This window comes from Capricornis sumatraensis, chromosome 9 (genome assembly GCF_032405125.1).
Source record: "Capricornis sumatraensis isolate serow.1 chromosome 9, serow.2, whole genome shotgun sequence".
Lineage (NCBI taxonomy): Eukaryota > Metazoa > Chordata > Mammalia > Artiodactyla > Bovidae > Capricornis > Capricornis sumatraensis.
In genome coordinates this window covers 20415679-20433211 of record NC_091077.1, presented here as the reverse complement: position 1 = coordinate 20433211, position 17533 = coordinate 20415679, and the positions used below count along the sequence as shown (strand labels likewise).

Sequence of the window (17533 nt, the reverse complement as noted above, 5' to 3'; positions counted from 1 at the left end):
TTCCACATAAGAGATTTTCTCTCCGGCCTCCCCACCCGATACGACGAATGGAAATGGTTTGTCCCGATTCAGCCGAGAGGTGGGGTCGGCAAGCGACGCAGCTTGCTTAGTGTTCCTGGGGCGTGGTCAAGTCTCAGGGGCGTGACCAATGGACGAGGTAAATGCTGCTGCTGCTGCTGCTTGCTGCTGCAGGTAGCTTCAGTCGTGTCCGACTCTGTACGACCCCATAGACGGAAGCCCACCAGGCTTCCCCGTCCCTGGGATTCTCCAGGCAAGAATACTGGAGTGGGTTGCTATTCCCTTCTCCAATGCATGAAAGTGAAAAGTCAAAGTGAAGTCGCTCAGTCGTGTCCGACTCTTAGTGACCTCGTGGACTGCAGCCTACCAGGCTCCTCCGTCCATGGGATTTTCCAGGCAAGAGTACTGGAGTGGGGTGCCATTTCCTTCTCCAGGGGATCTTCCCGACCCAGGGATCGAACCCGGGTCTCCTGCATCGCAGGCAGACGCTTTAACCTCTGAGCCACCAGGGAAGCCCAAATGCTAGACAGGAAGGAATGAAAAAACGGACTTGACCTAATCATTTATTCATTCATTTATTTATTCATTTAACAAACACTTTATGGGACTTCCCTGGTGGTCCAGTGATTAAGACACACTCCCAATGCAGGGGGCACAGGTTTGCTCCCTGGTTAGGGAACTAAGATCCCACATGCTGTATGGCACTCCTCCCCACCAAAAAAGAAAACAGACAGGAGGGACCGTGGAGGGAGAGAGAAGTATTCAGATGCTGAGTTAATTTTGAAGGTGAAACAAACAAGATTTGCAGCTGGACTGCATATGGCATTTGGGAGAGTTCTGATCAGGATAAGCACAAGGTTTCTGACACCTGAAGTGAATGGAGCCACCATAAACCATCCACTTGAGTTCAGTCGCTCAGTTGTCTGGACTCTGTGACCCCATGGACTGCGGCGCCAGGCTTCCCTGTCCATCACCAGCTCCCAGAGCTTGCTCAAACTCATGTCCATTTAGTGATGCAATCCAACCATCTCATTCTCTGTTCTCCCCTTCTCCTCCTGCCTTCAGTCTTTCCCAGCATCAAGGTCTTTTCCAATGAGTCAGTTCTTTGCATCAGCTGGCCAAAGAAGTGGAGCTTCAGCCTCAGCATCAGTCCTTCCAATGAATATTCAGGACTAATCTCCTTTAGGATGGACTGGTTGGATCTCCTTGCAGTCCAAGGACTCTCAAGTCTTCTCCAACACCACAGTTCAAACGCATCAATTCTTCGGCGCTCAGCTTTCTTTATGATCCAACTCTCACATCTATACATGACTACTGGAAAAACCATAGCTTTGACTAGACTGACCTTTGTTGGTAAAGTAATGTCTCTGCTTTTTAATATACTGCCTAGGTTTGTTACAGCTTTTCTTCCAAGGAGCAAGCACTATTAACCTCCCTATGCTAACCATCCAGTTAACTCTACTTCTGAAATATGAAATAGACTTGGAATTCAATCACTTCATTCATTTTACCGCTTTGTCTCCAGGATGCTGCCTGCAAAGAAAAGAGAGCTTGTAAGGGATTATGCCAAAAGAGTAGTTCCTCAAAAAGGTAAACATAGAATTAGCATAAAAAAGTGAAAGTTGCCCAGCCGTGTCAGTCTCTTGTCTCTTTGCGACCCCATGAACTGTATAGCCTGCCAGGCTCCTCTGTCCATGGAATTGTCCAGGCCAGAATACTGAAATGGGTAGCCATTCCCTTCTCCAGGGATCAAACCCAAGTCTCCCACACTGCAGGTAGATTCTTTACTGTCCTGAACCACCAGGGAAGCCCAAGAATACTGGAGTGGGTAGCCTATCCTTTCTCCAACAGATCTTCCTGATCCAGGAATCGAACCAGGATCCCCTGCATGTGATCCAACAGTTCCACTCCTAGAGAGAATTGAAAGCAGGGACTCCATAATGGTACACCCATGTTCATTACAGCATTATTCACAGTGACCTCAGACCTTGGTAACCTCTAGCATATTTTCTCTCTATGAATTTGACTACTCTTGGAAGCTTAGCAAGTGGGATCAAACAATATTTGTCCTTTTGTGCCTGCTTTATTTTGCTGAGCATAGTTATCCTCAGAGTTCATCCACACTGTAGCATGTGTCAGAACTTCCTTCCTTTTAAAATTTCCTTCCTATTGCATGAGTGGACCACATTTTGTTTATCTATTCATCCATCAGTGGACACTTGGATTGCTTCCACCTTTTGGCTATTGTAAATAATGCTGCTATGAACATTGGTGTACAAAGAGGTATACCTCTTTGATTCCCTATTTTCAGATCTTCTGGGCATATACCCAAGAGTGGAATTTCTGGATTATATAGTAGTTCTATGTTTAACTCTTTGAGGAACTGCTGAACTGTTGTCTATAGCTGCACCATCTTATGTTCCCACCAGCGACAAACAAGGATTCCAATTCTTCCACTTTCTCATAGAAACCCTTGTTATTTTCTGTGTTTTTTTTTTTAATGTACACCATTTTAAAAATCTTCATTGAATTTGTTACAATATTGCTTCCATTTTATGTTCTGGGTTCTTCTTTCTTTTTCTTTTTCTTTTTTTTGGCTAAGAGGCATCTGGCATCTTTCTTTCTCAGGAATCAAACCCATACCCTCTGAATTGTCCATACCCTCTGAATTGGAAGGCAAAGTTGCAACCACTGGACCACCAGGGAAGTGTTAGGGAATTAAAATGGAGGAAGTCCTGTTCAGACTTCAGAAGCAGGGGAGCAGGCCTCTGACCTGCATCTGACCTGCCTAGACACTGCTGGGATTCTGTGCCTGCCTCCAAGCACAGCAAGCCAGACAGCACTTCAGATAAGAAAGGAAGTGAGTCCTGGAATCTCTTAAGCTTCTGAGGATCTGGTCAACCCTCTGGGGTTTAAGAAGTCTTATGACTCACGAGGTGAAACAAACAGCATTGTAAAAGTTCAAAGAAAAACTGGAGCTAAAATGTTGCGCTCAAACTGATGATGATATCATTTTCTGCCTGGGATTAGAAGTGGGTGTGCCCGAAACTGCAATTTGAAATCTTACCAGTTGGTTGGACGCACCACCTGGGACCTATCCTGTTAACAAGGGACTTCCTAACGCTGTTCAAGTCTGGATGTTGGTCAGCCGAATCTGGTGATGTGTGTGCTGTTACTTTTCTCTATTGTTTCTATTTCCTTTCTTTGAAAAAAAAAATTATTTTCTTAATTCTGGCTGCCCTGGGTCTTTGCTGTTGCTGCGTGAGCTTTCTCCAGTTGCAGTGAGCAGGGACTACTCTTTGTTGTGGTACTCAGGCTTCTCGTTGCAATGACTTCTCCTGTTGCAGAGCTCTAGGCACACAAGCGTCAGTAGCTGCAGTTCCTGGGCTCTAGAGAGTTATGGTGGACAGGTTTAGTTGCTCTGAGGCATGTGGGATCTTCCAAGATCAGGGATTGAATCATGTCCCCTGCATTGGCAGCCAGATTCTTTACCACTGAGCCACCAGCAAAGCCCTCTATTTCCCTTTTTTAATGGCTGCATCTTGAAATTAAATCAAATAATCCTCTATTAAATATTGGAATTATTTATTGTGTGTTTGACAAGTGGTTGGTTTTCTAAAGGAATCCTTTGAACCTAAAAGGAAAGTAAAACTTTTGGCAAACAGGAAGTCCTGTTATTTTGTTTTTGATAGTAGCCATCCTAATGGATGTGACGTATACAACTTGTGGCTCAGACGGTAAAGCATCTGTCTACAATGTGAGAGACCTGGGTTCCATCCCTGGGTTGGGAAGATTCCCTGGAGAAGGAAATGGCAACCCGCTCCAGTACTCTTGCCTTGAAAATCCCATGGACGGAGGAGGTTGGTGCAGGCTACTATCCATGGGGTCGCAAAGAGTTGGGCACAACTGAACGACTTCACTTCACTTTAAAAAGTGAGATATACTGATGAATGGATAAAAGGATGGATAAATACAGAATAGGGCAAAAATAGCAAAGTGTTCATTGATAAAGTGGACAGTAGGCATATGACAATTCATTGTAAAAGTCTTTCAATTTTTCTGTGTACCTGAAAGTTTTCATTATAAACTGTTTGAAAAATAGGTGGTGGGGAAAAGGAGGGCAATTTCTATTCTCCATGTTTCAGCATTTCAACGTTAAATATTTGAAAAGTGTTTTTAACTATTAAATGAGGAATCTTTGAGTCTGCAAATCCATTTTGAGGAATTTCACTGACACTGAGTAAAAAAAAAAAAAGTGAAAAAAGAAGCATTCGTTTCCACATTATTTGAAATGGCAAAAAAAAAAAAAAAAACCCACTAACTTCCTCCTCTGCCTCCCTCAGCGTTCAGTTCTCATCGTCACTCACTTGGACCAGTAAAGGGGCCTCCACCCTGGACACCCCCGCCCCACCTCTCTCCATTCCCCCACATTCTGTCCTCCCCTAGGAAGCCACCTGAGGGCGCCTGTGAGCACCAGCGACAGCTCCCACCCTCACCACCATAGTCTGTCTTCCCCGCACCAGCCACTAGAGGGAGCGTGTGAGCGCCTGAGTCAGGCACGGCCTTTCCTCTGCCCACAGCCCTCCAGGGCTCCCACCTTCCTGAGTAAAAAGCCTGAGTCCTCTTGCAGCCCTCAAGCCCCTGCACGACCTGCCCGTCCTCTCCCAGCCTTCCTTTCCTCCCTCTCTCCCCCGCGCCCACTCTGCTCCAGAAACGCAGCCTCCCCGCTGTTCCTCCAACACACCAGACACAGTCCTGCCCCAAGGCCGTTGTGTATGCTGTGCCCTCTGCCTGGAAGGCGTATTCCTCCACACCTTTGTTCACTCTTTCACTCAAGTGCAAGTGTTTGCTCCTTCACGCAAATGTTACTTCCTCCAGGAAGCCTACCTGAGCGCTTTAATTACCTCAGCCTTTGCAGTCCTTAACCCAGTCCCCTGAGTTATTCTCCACAGTATCTGTATTTTACTGTGTGTGTGCTCACACTCACTTCAGTCGTGTCCAACTCTTTTCGACCCCATGGACTGTAGCCAGCCAGGCTCCTCTGTCCATGGGGATTCTCCAGGCAAGAACACTGGAGTGGGTTGCCATGCCCTCCTCCAGGGGATCTTCCCAACCCAGGGGTCAAACCCATGTCTCCCGCAATGGCAGGTGGATTCTTCCCACTGAGCCACCCAGGAAGCCCATATTTTACTGTACATTTTACTTAATTGCTTTGTTTACTGCTTTCGCCACTAGGACACTCTAGGATATAAGCACCCATGAGAGCAGGGATTTATGTCTAATTTGTTCTCCATGATAAGATACAATGGTGTGCTGGTTAATGAACAACCTGGAAAAAGTAATTTAAAACCCTGATTTGCAGTGTTTGCCAATTCTTGGGGTGTAAATATTCCCATCATGGCCCAGTCACAAAATTCCTGATAGTGTCTCTTGTGAGTCAATGTATATTGACTCACTAAGTGGATCACCAACTGCTGTTCCATGCTTGGCACAAAATAGATGCTGAAGGACTTCCTTTGTGGTCCAGTGGTTGAGAATCTGCCTGCCAATGCAGCGGACACAGGTTTGATCCCCAGTCTAGGAAGATTTCACATGTTGAGGGGCAGCTAAGCCTGTGCACCGCAACTACTGAGGCCGGAGGGCCCTGGAGCCTGAGCTCTGTAGCAAGAGAAGCCACCGCAGTGAGAATCCCAGGCACTGCAACTAGAGAGCAGCCCCCCTCACTGCAACTAAAAACCCTGCACAGCAAGGAAGACCCAGCACAGTCAAAAGTAAATAAATAAAATTATTAAACAAACAAGCATGAGGTCCGTGAATGAAAAACATCAACATGCCATGCACAGCAGAGAAGTCTCTTTGATAGGCCAATGGCTGATGTAAACATTCAGTCATTCATTTTGCAAATATTTATTATCTGCTGCATGGCAGGCACCGAGAACGAGCAGTCTCTGGCCTCTTGGAGCTGATATCCCAATGGTTGTTACTTTCCTTTTCGTGTTTTAAGTTTTATTGGAGGATAGTTGATTTAAAATGTTGTGTTAGTTTCAGATGTACAGCAAAGTGATTCAGTTATACACATGCATATCTTCATGCTTTGTAAGATTCTTTTCCCTTACAGGTTATTACAAATATTGAGTAGAGCGGCCTGTGCTGTATAGTAGGTATTTTTTGGTCATCTTAAAAAAAAAAAAAAAAAAGCTGACATTAAAAAACTAATTTATTTATTTATTTTTGTCTGTGCTGGGTCTTCCTTGCTGTTGGGGCTTTCTCCAGTTGCGGTGAGTGGGGGCTACTCTCTAGCTGGAGTATGTAGATGTCTCATTGTGGTGATTTCTCCTGTGGAGCACCGGCTCTAGAGCTTGCTTCAGGGGATGTGGTGCACAGGCTTAGTTGCTCTGAGGCATGTGGGATCTTCCTGGATCAGGGATCGAATCTGTCTCCTGCATTGAAGGCAGATTCTTTACCACTGAGCCACCAAGGAAGCCCTATTTTTTTTTTTTTTGGGTTGTACCTTGGGGCTTGTGGGATCTTAGTTCCCAGAGAAGCAGGGATTGAACCCTGGCATGTGTATGTGTGCTAAGTCACTTCAGTCGTGTTCGACTGTTTTCGACGCTATGAACTATAGCCATCCAGGTTCCTCTGTCTATAGGATATCCCAGGCAAGAGCACTGGAGTGGGTTGCCATGCCCTCCTCCAGGAGATCTTCCTGACCCAGGGATGGACCCCACATCTCCTGTGGCTCCGGCATAGCAGATGGATTCTTTACAACTGAGCTGCTGGGGAAGTCCTATCTATACACAGCAGTGTATAAATACATAGTACTTTTCCACTGTCCTCTTGTGTGTTCGAAAGCTGATCCCAGACAGCTGGCTTAACAGCGGACCTGCCTGGCTTGCGGGGCCACCATCAACAACCACGTTGGGTGGCTCGGGCTTATATCCACACTGAGCTGCCCCGTGGGCCAGGTGCTGTGTTGACTCCAGAAGGCTTGGGACTGCATGGTGTGAGTAGCCCCAGGGAAGATCTGGGAGTGAGAGGAGATAGACCCAGGGCTGAAGGAAGGAGATAATGGGTGTCACGCCCAAAAGCTGGGCCTGTGTACCTCTGTGAACTTGGAATCTTGAACATGCAGGTTTGTGGGGAGACTGATAGCCAGGGGGCAGTCTGTGCTAAGTCAGACCCAACCCACTTTCAGCTCTGAGGGTTCTTTTTTTTTTTTAATAATTGAAGTACAGTTGATTTACAATGTTGTGTTAGTTTCCAGTATACAGCAAAGTGATTCAGTTATTTGGATGTATTAAAAGTTAAGTTAGTCGCTTAGTCATGTCTGACTCTGTGACACCATGGACTGTATGCCGCCCAGCTCCTCTGTGGATGGAATTCTCCAGGCAAGGATACTGGAGTGGGTTGCCATTCCCTTCTCCAGGGCAACTTCCCAACCCAGGGATCAAACTCAGGTCTCCTGCATTGCAGGAGGATTCTTAACCATCTGAGCCACCAGGGAAGTCCATTTGTATGTATGAATATATCTATAACTCTTTTTCCAGTTATACATATATATACTTTTTCAGATTCTTTTCCATTATAGATCATTACAAGATATTGAATATAGCTCCCTGTGCTACACAGTAGGTCTTTGTTGGTTATCTTTTTCTTTAATTTTTATTTTTGGCTGCACTGAGTCTTCGTTGCTGCCTGGGCTTTCTCTAGTTGCGGTGAGCAGGGGCTCCTCTTCGTTGCAGTGTGAGGACCCCTTGTTGCAGGGCACAGGCTCCAGGCACTCAGGGTTCAGTAGTTGCAGATTCAATCCCTGGTGAGGGAACTAAGGTCCCACAAGCAGCAGGGTGTGGTCACCTTTTTTTTTAATTTTTTAAAAAAATAGACATTTGCATTGAGATGACTGCAGAGTTGTATGCAGTTGTAAGAAATCACACAGAAGATTGCAGTGCGCCCTTCACCCAGTTGTCCCTGATGGCAACTGCATGCAAAACACACACAGAAGGGCTTCCCTGGTGGCCCAGTGGTTAAGAATCTGCCTTGCAATGCGAGGGACATGGGTTTGATCTGTGCTCCGGGATGATCCCACATGCCACTGAGCCGGTGCGCCCACAGCTACTGAGCCCAGGTGCTGCAGGGACTGAAGCTGCCTGCCTAGAGCCTGCGCTCCACAGTGGGAAGCCACCACAATGACAAGCCTGAGCACTGTGACGGAAAGTAGCCCCTACTTGTTGCAACTAGAGAAAGCCTGCACACAGCAACAAAAACCCAGCACAGCCAAAATAGAAAATAAGTAAATAAATCTTAAACACACACACGAGGAGGCTATGCCCAAGGAAGTGGAAGATTCCTGCCAGAGGACTTGAACCTCAGCCAGACGACAGGATTCCAGTCACTGAGTTTCCAGCAAGTGGACTTTTTGAAAGTCATGATCTTCTTCCACAGGATTTTCCTTGTGTGAAAAAATGAACTTTTGCCTGGTTATCCTCTTGAATGGCCAGAAAAAACTTTCCAGCCCAACCGAGATAAAATGAACTTTTCCACACTGAGAAACATCCAGAGGCCCTTTGTGCCACTAAAACTGCAGATGGAATTCGAAGCAGCACAGGTTCAGCGTCCTCCATTTCTCCAAGCTCAAACCTTTCACCGGATATTAGGATATTATGAGGGGTAACAATCAGACGACTGGATTTGAAGATATCCCTTAAAAAAATTTTTTTTAATTTATGTTAGATGTGGTGGGTCTTTGTTGCTATGTATGGGCTTCTCATCACGTGGCTTCTTATTGCTGAGCGTGGGCTCGGTTCTTGTGGCGCTCAGGCTTAGCTGGTCTGCAGCATGTGGAATCTTCCCGGAGCAGGGATCGAACCCACGTCCCCTGTGTTGGTAGGCAGACTCTTAACCACTGCGCCACCAGTGAAGTCCAGATTTGAGAAGATTCTTAATGACTTGTCACAAAATGCACTACTGGAAGAACCCCCTTGATGTCGGCTATGATGCAGTGGGCTGCTGATGGAAACAGAGGGGCTGTGTTTTGTTTAAGGGGCTTCCCAGGTGACTCAGATGGTAAAGAATCTGCCTGCCAAGGCAAGAGACCCAGGTTTGATCCCTGAGTGAGGAAGATCCCCTGGAGGAGGGAATGGCTACTCACTCCAGTATTCTTGCCTGGGGAATCCCATGAATGGAGGACCCTGGTGGGCTATAGTCCACGGGGACCCAGAGTTGAGCACGACCGAAGTGACTGAGCACAATGCATCTTGTTTATAGTCGTCTTTTTACCATGATTTGATGTGCATAATATTAAAATTACTGACATGTGAGAGCACACACATACAAAGGACTAGTGTAATGTCGTCACTGGCCATTGACATTGATAACAATATACCAAATTAATCCAGATTTCACTAGTTTTACTTGCACTCATTGATCCATGGGTATATAAGTTCTATACAAATTTATCACTGGGTAAATTTGTGTATCTGCCCACTGCAATCTTAATACAAAACAGTGCCAAAACCAAAAATGTGTCAGGTTGAATAACGCCCCCTCCCAAAGTTGTCCTGGAGTAGGAAGTGGCAGCTCCCTCCAGTATTCTTGCCTGGAAAATCCCATGGACAGAGGAACCTTGAAGGCTACAGTCCATGAGGTTACAAAAAAATCGCACACAACTGAGCAACTAGCACTTTCACTTTCACTCACATCTGTACACGACTATTGGAAAGACCATAACTTTGATTATACGGACTTTTGTTGGCAAAATGATGTCTCTGCTTTTTAATACACTGTCTAGGTTTGTCATAGCTTTCCTTCCAAGAAGCATGAGTCTTCTAATTTCATCCCTGCAGTCACCATCCGCAGTGATTTTGGAGCCCAAGAAGAGAAAATCTGTCACTGCTTCCACTGTTTTCCCTTCTATTTGCCGTGAAGCGATGGGACCGGAGGCCATGATCTTAGTTTTTTGAATATTGAGCTTTAAACCAGCTTTCCACTTGCCTCTTCCCCCCTCATCAAGAGGCTCTTTAGTTCCTCTTTGCTTTCTGCCACTAAAATGGTTATCATCTGCATATCTGAGGTTTTTGATATTTCTCCTGGCAATCTTGATTCCAGCTTGTAACTCATCCAGCCCAGCATTTCGCTTCATGTACTCTGCATATAAGTTAAATAAACAGGGTGACAATATACAGCCTTATACTCAATTCCCAATTTTGAACCAGTCCTTTGTTCCATGCAAAGTTCTAACTGTTGCTTCTTGATCTGCCTACAGATTTCTCAGGAGGCAGGTAAGGTGGTCTGGTATTCCCATCTCTTGGAGAATTTTCCACAGTTTGTTGTGATCCACATAATCAAAAGCTTTTGTGTAGTCAATGAAACAAAAGTAGATGTTTTTCTGGAATTACCTTGCTTTCTCTATCATCCTACAAATGTTGGCAATTTGATCTCTGGTTCCTCTGCCTTTTCTAAACCCAGCTTGTACATCTGGAAGTTCTCAATTCAAGTACTGCTGAAGCCTAGCTTGAAGGATTTTGAGCATAACCTTACTAGCAAGTGAAATAAGTGCACTTGTATGATAATTTGAACATTCTTTAGCACTGCCCATCTTTGGAATTGGGATTAAAACTAACCTTTTCCAGTCCTGTGGCCACTGCTGGGTTTTCTAAATTTGCTGACATATTGAGTGCAGCACTTTAACAGCATCATCTTTTGGATTTGAAATAGTTCAGCTGGAATTCTATCACCTCCACTAGCTCTGTTGATAGTAATGCTTCCTAAGGCCTGCTTGACTTCACACTCCAGGATGTCTGGCTCTAGGTGAGCGATCACACCATTGTGGTTGTCCAGGTCATTAAGATCTTTTTTGTACAATTCTGTGTATTCTTGCCACCTCTTCTTAATCTCGCCTGCCTCTGTTAGGTCCTTACCCTTTCTGTCCTTTATCATGCCCATCTTTGCATGAAATATTCCTTTGATACCTCCAATTTTTGTAAAGAGATCACTGCTGCTGCTGCTAAGTCGCTTCCGTCGTGTCCAACTCTGTGCGACCCCATAGACGGCAGCCCACTAGGCTTCTCTGTCCTTGGGATTCTCCAGGCAAGAATACTGCAGTGGGTTGCCATTTCCTTCTCCAATGCATGAAAGTGAAAAGTGAAAGTGAAGTCTCTCAGTCATGTCCGACTCTTAGCGACCCCATGGACTACAGCCTACCAGGCTCCTCCATCCATGGGATTTTCCAGGCAAGAGTACTGGAGTGGGGTGCCATTGGCTTCTCCGAAGAGATCGCTAGTCTTTCCCATTCTGTTGTTTTCTCTATTCTTTGCATTGTTCATTGAAGAAGGCCTTCTTACCTCTCCTTGCTGTTCTCTGGAACTCTGCATTCAGTTGGGTATGTCTTTCCTTGACTTTAATGTCTAAATTAGTATTATTTTGTGTTGCTTGACTGTTTTCCTTTCTTTCTGCATTTTCTCACTTCTCTGATAAAATTTGGGCTTCCCTGTGGCTCAGCTGGTAAAGAATCTGCCTGCAATGTGGGAGACTTGGGTTTGATCCCTAGGTTGGGAAGATCCCTTGGAGAAGGGGAAGGCTCCAGTATTTTGGCCAGGAGAATTCCATGGACTGTATAGACGATGGGGTTGCAAACAGTTGGACATGACTAAGCGACTTTCACTTTCACTGATAAAATTTATCTTTTGGAATTCGAGGAAGACCTTGGAGTCTAAAGTTTTTCTATGGACAAGAGGCTGTTGGAGGACATGGGGTGGGGTAAGGCCTAGTTCCTGGAAGGCTCCATTGGGTCATATTCAGTTACAATAAGATTTAAGAATGCTGTTCTGGGACTTCCCTGGTGGTCCAGTGGTTAAGAATATACCTGTCAATACCTACAAGAGACCTGGGTTAGATCCCTGATCCGGGAAAATTTCATATGGCATGGGGCAACTAAGCCTGTGAGCCACTGCTATTGAACCTGAGCTCTAGAGCCCTGCTCTGCAACAGGAGAAGCCACTGCAATAAAAAAAAAAAAAAAGCACTGCAACAAAGGTAGCCCCTGCTCGCCGCAACTAGAGAAAGCCTATAGGCAGCAGTGAAGGAAGACCAATGCAGCCAAAAAGAAACAAAGAAAGCAGGCCAAGTTCTGGCTTTCTGACTCGTTTTCCTCTGACTCGGTTTTTTTTTTTTTGGTTTGCAGGATCTTAGCTACTATATGAGGCATTGAACCCAGGTGGCCACAGCTGTGAAAACACTGAGTCTTAACTACTGGACTGCCAAGGAACTTCCTAACTGCATTTTAAATGAAGCTTCTGTTTATTAATTTTCACACAGATCTCCAATTCTAGGAGTGGACTTGCTGGGTCATCTGATAATTCTACATATAACTTTATGGGCACTGGCTAAACTGTTCCCACAGTGGCTGCCCCATTTTACAATCCCACCAGCAATGTATAAGGGTTCTATGCCTTTGCCAACATTCTATTTCCTGGTGGTGGTGGTGGGGGTGTTTTATTATTTTTTTAAAATCACAGCCATCCAGTAGGCTGAAGTGGTAGTTTTGTGATCTGATTTGCATTTCTCCCTGTACTGCAGGTGGTATTTTTTTTCATGAGTTGGCCATTTCTTTCTTTTCTTTGGAGAAACATCCATTTGGATTCTTTGCCCATTTTTTGAACAGAGATTTTTATCTGTTTTGTTGACTGAAAAAAAAAATACAACTGACCTAGAGGTTGAGAGTTGTTTTATTTGGAGCAAGTTTTTAGGACTGAAGTCCAGGAGGCAGCATCTCAAGTAACCCTGAGAGAACTGCTCAGAGGAGAGTGTGTGTGTGCGTGTTTGTGGTGGGGGGTGTATGTGTGTGTGTGTTTAGGAGTCAGGTTACATAGAAGTTTTGCAACAACAGGCAAGTAGTCTGAACGTCCAAAGTAATTTTGTGAATTAAAGAAAACCAGATAACCCAAGTTAAGGAATATAGTGCTTTTCTCTGTATGAGAAGATGCTGGAGTCTGGGCTCAGTGAAATCACTCCTTTGATATGCACGTCAGCTATCTGGGGACCATATCCTGTTTTCACACCCTGAGTTCCTCTGGGCTCACCAGAGGGAGTGACTGTAGTCTGAGCGCTGATAGAGGGCAGATATTCTCCTTCCCAAGTTCCCTCAGGTTCACTGGCTCACACTGGAGGGCTACAATTGCTGATGACTGTGACATCCTTGGTTATTGACACCACAGGAAATACTAAATTTCTCAGTTCCCTGCTTGGAGGATCTGGAGGAGCACCCAAGAGGACTATAAGACGGTATTGAATGAATGAGTGAGTAAATGTGTTTCAACAGGCAGTGGGGTTTGCACAACCAGCAAAGCGCACCCACCTGCGCTTATCTGGGGGTGTGACTGCTTCAATCATTGCGATGATGGCTCTGCCCAGTGGGCACCTGTTTTGCGTGGTCCTCTAAGAACCACGCCTTAAACTGAACCGGGTCACTACCCCAGATCCCCACGTAGCCGCCTCCTCAGGGCCGCAGATCCGGTTCAGGGGCGGTTGCCCTGGGCAACCTGTCGCGCCACGCTTCCTGTATTGATTCGAATCGCAACTTACGTCACGTCCTCCCGAGATGCCCGAGGCGCGCAGGCGCAACCGCGCGAACTGGGCGGGGCGTGATGGGGCGCGGGCGCGATGCTCGGGCGCGCGGGGGCGTGGCGGGGCGTGGCGGCGGCACGCAGCGCGCCGGCGCGGGGGCGTGGCTGGCCGCGGGAGCGCGCGCGGCGGAGGAGGGCGCCGGAGGCCGCGGAGCAGCGGCCGACGCCATATTAAGGAGCGCGGAGCCCGGGATCCCGTCAGCTGCGGCCGCTGCCGGACGCAGCGGAGCTGCGCGCAGCGCAGGTGGGCGCGTCGCGGCGCCGGGAGAGGCGGGGCCGGTGGAGCCAGCGGGCGAACGGGAGCGAGCCAGGTGAGGCGGCTGAGGTCTGGGGACCCGCCCCCTGGACCCGAGCTGCGACCCTGAAGCCGGGCCGGGCCTGGCAGCGGCGTGGGTCTGTCCCGGGCCTCCGAAAACGAGCCGGCGATCCGGCCCACCACTCCCAGGCTTGAGCCCCGCTCCGGGAGCCGGTCAAACCCCCGAGCGCCGCCCCCAAATCCGAGCTAGGCCCGAGTGACCTCAGCATCCCATCTCCCTTCTGAACCCCCATGTCCGAGCCTTCCCCCAGACCAGGCCCTGGATGACCTCCCCAACCCGAGCCCCCTGCAGCCCTCCATCTCCCCGCGAGGTCAGCGTCCCTGTTCTTTCTAATTATGAGGTTGAGCTCTGACCACCCCTAAACCGGGGGACTCACCACTCCGCCCACCAAAACGGCCGGCCTACGCCCTAATCCTTACTCTGCATGTCTGGCCTGTCAACCTCGGGTCACCCGAGCTCGGGCCCGGCCCAAATTGAAACTGCCCCCCACCCCCCGCCCGCCCTCGAGCTGTCACGACTCACCCAGGCCTGGACCAACCCCCGTCCCCGCCCGGAGAAGACACAATCCAAGCCTTGTGGACCCTGAACAACCGGGCTGAGGGTGCGGAGACCCTGTCCGTCAGCGCTCCCCATTGTACTCACCGCGCCTCTCTCTGCTCCTGGCACACGGAAGCAGTTAGACGACGAGTTTTGAATACCTAAGTGCCCCTCTGGCTCCCGGCCCCTCTGGTTTCTGCTCCTGCCTCCCTCCCTCCCAGTTTGTCCCGTTTTGACCACGACCCACCCAGAATCCACCTCTTCGTTTCGCCGCTGACTCCACCAATATCTGAGATTGCCTGGCTGTGCCCAACCGCCCTCCAGCCCGGGATCATTCTGGTCTTCCTCCAAGCACAAGCGCAGCCACTTGGGAAAGGCCACAGTCACCCCATCACAGCCATCTTCCTCAACTAAAAACTGACCCCCGCCTCCCATTGGCCTTGCCTATTCTGACCTGCCCCCAATTAAAAGCCTGAGTTCCACTGTTGTGTCCATGTCCAGCCTTAACCCGTTTTGTTTTCCTCCATCATATCAACTCTGGGTTCAAGGGGCCTTTCAGACTGGGGACTAGATTCCCCCGCCCCCACCCTGGTACGCTGAGCAATGACCTCATGCCTCTGGCTGTTGAGGCAACACCCCATCCTCTGTACCCCTCCACCCCACTTCTTACCATCCCTTGAGTGAGGACAATTTACCTAAAGAAAAACCGTCCACTAAGACCTCATGCAGCCAGATCCCTCCCCCAGATGGGGCTAGGTGGGAATGTCTGTGTAATGAAGACCTTTGAGGGGGTTCCCTTGTAGCTCAGTTGGTAAAGAATCTGCCTGCAGTGCAGGAGACCTGGGTTCCATCCCTGGGTTGGGAAGATCCCCTGGAGAAGGAAATGGCAACCCACTCCGGTATCCTTGCCTGGAAAATCTCATGGACAGAGGAACCTGGTGGATTGCAGTCCATGGGATCACAAAGAGTCGGGCACATAACACACTCCTGATGGTAGGGGCTGGATCTGTCCTCTGGAAGCTGTTGAGATATGGGGGTAGGGGGGCTGTCCCCAGAGTGGTGCACTTTGTTGCTTGGAACATCTCCCAGCCCATTTATGGACTGTCTCGTGCGTCCTCGTGGCCTGTGATGTGGAGGGCCCCTTCTGTTTTGGCCACACCGGGCTCGTGTTTCTTCTGAACTTGAAAGTGGAGGCAGGTGTGCTGGCCACTCGCTGGTGCTTTGCGTCGTGAGTGAGGTTTAATTGCTCCCAGAGGGTTCCATTAAGGATGCAGGCCCTGCCTCTCCAAAACCCAGAGCCCTGGTCCTCGGACAGTGCTTGGCTTAAAGGACACTTTGCTGTGGTGGGGGGCAGCGTCTCCCGTGACGGCGCTGGCCAGCTTGCTGCCAGGACTGTTGCCCAGGCAGGTCTCAGAGTCTGTGCCTGGGCCGGTGGCGTCTGTCTGGGGCTGGGCACAGGGGACCTTGAAGCCTCACAAGGCTTCAGAAGCAGATCTGCATAGAAGCTCACTCTGGGCCCTGTGTTGCGGCAGGAAGTCTCCTGCCATTCATGTTTACTGGAGCTGCTGACCGGGGCAGGTTTTGTGTACCAGGGACTTCTGCCTTTGGGGAGGCCCATGGTGGTGTTGGCTGTGGGGACCTTTCGCTCAGTGTTACTGAGAGGGATGAGGATCAGAAGCCAATCTATCTTCCAATCTGTCTGGGACTCTGAGCTGACTTGGAGATCAAGGGACTTGTTCTTAAAGAAACCAGCCGACTTGGAATACCTTATAATCCTGGAGATTTTTGTGTGGGACACTGGTGATGTCTGGGGACATCTGGTTGTTACGACTGGGGAGGCTTCTAACATTGGAGGGGTGGGGGCAGAGATGGGGCTCCTTACCCCATGGGACCCAGGACAGCCCCCCACTGAGAGTGATCTGGCCATGACCCTAACAGTCCATGGTGCCAAAGTTGGAGGCCTGGGACCAGAGCACCGACCAAAGCCTATGAGTGCAGAGTCTCCGTGTCAGTGCCCTGCGACGCTGGGGCTGGAGTGGATAGAGGATGGGCAGTCCATCTTGGGGATTGGCACAGGGAGCCAGCAGCCTGCAGAGCTGGGAAAGGGGTGTTCAGCCCTCTTCTGCCCCGGTAGCTCCCAGTGCTGCTGGGAGCAGTGCTGCTGCTTCGCTGTGTCAGCCAGCTCGTCAGCCCCACTGGTCTTGGCCTGCCTGCTGCTCACTGCCTCCCAAGCCTTTGGCTGCTGCAGAGCTTGCCCAGTGCAAGCAGGGAGTGTTTAAGTCAAGGGACAGGCGCAGGGCCCAGCCCCCACTGACAGTCTCCACGGGACATCGGTGGCCCCGACTGCCGTGTCCTGTGTCCTTGGCAAGTGACTGCCTTCTCCTGGCTCAGTGTCCTCAGGTGTGAAGGGAATGAGAGCGCACACTGTGCCTGGCCTGCTTTAGTCACCCCACCACCACTCACGTGGCAGCCTGCACCTTCCCCCTGTCCTTCAGTCTCCTCCACTGTTGCTGTTCGGTCATTAAGTCGTGCCCAACTCTTTGCGACCCCGTGGACTGCAGCACACCAGGCCTCCCTGTCCTTCACCATCTCCCAGAGCTTGCTCAAACTCAAGTCCATTGAGTCAGTGATGCCATTCAACCATCTCATCTTCTTTCACCTCCTTCTCCTCCTGCCCTCAATCTTTCCCAGCATCAGGGTCTTTTCCAGTGAGTTGGCTCTTCGCATTAGGTGGCCAAAGTATTGGAGCTTCAGCATCAGTCCTTCCAGTGAATATTCAGGGTTGATTTCTTTTAGGATTAACTGCTCCAGTGATGTTTCTCTTATTATCTGATATTTGTGGGTAACAGCTTTACTCAGATAAAATTGTCATGCTCCACACTTCACTCACTTAAATTGTTCAGTTGGGTGGTTTTCAGTATGTTTATGTGGTGTGTGCATCTGTCGGTCACCACTGTAGTTCCAGAGCATTTCCATCAGCACTCATTCTCAGCCCCTTCTCACCCCTGGCGACCACTAACCCACTCTTGGTCTCTGGGTCCG

At 48.8% G+C, this 17533-nt stretch overlaps 1 non-coding gene across 1 annotated transcript; it reads right to left on the bottom strand.

Annotated features, from left to right (window-relative positions):
* Positions 1–458: 458 nt before the first annotated feature.
* TRNAR-GCG (transfer RNA arginine (anticodon GCG)) lies at positions 459–530 on the bottom strand. Its single transcript has one exon. It is a non-coding gene; the product is annotated as a tRNA-Arg (tRNA).
* Between the last annotated feature and the right edge of the window lie 17003 nt (positions 531–17533).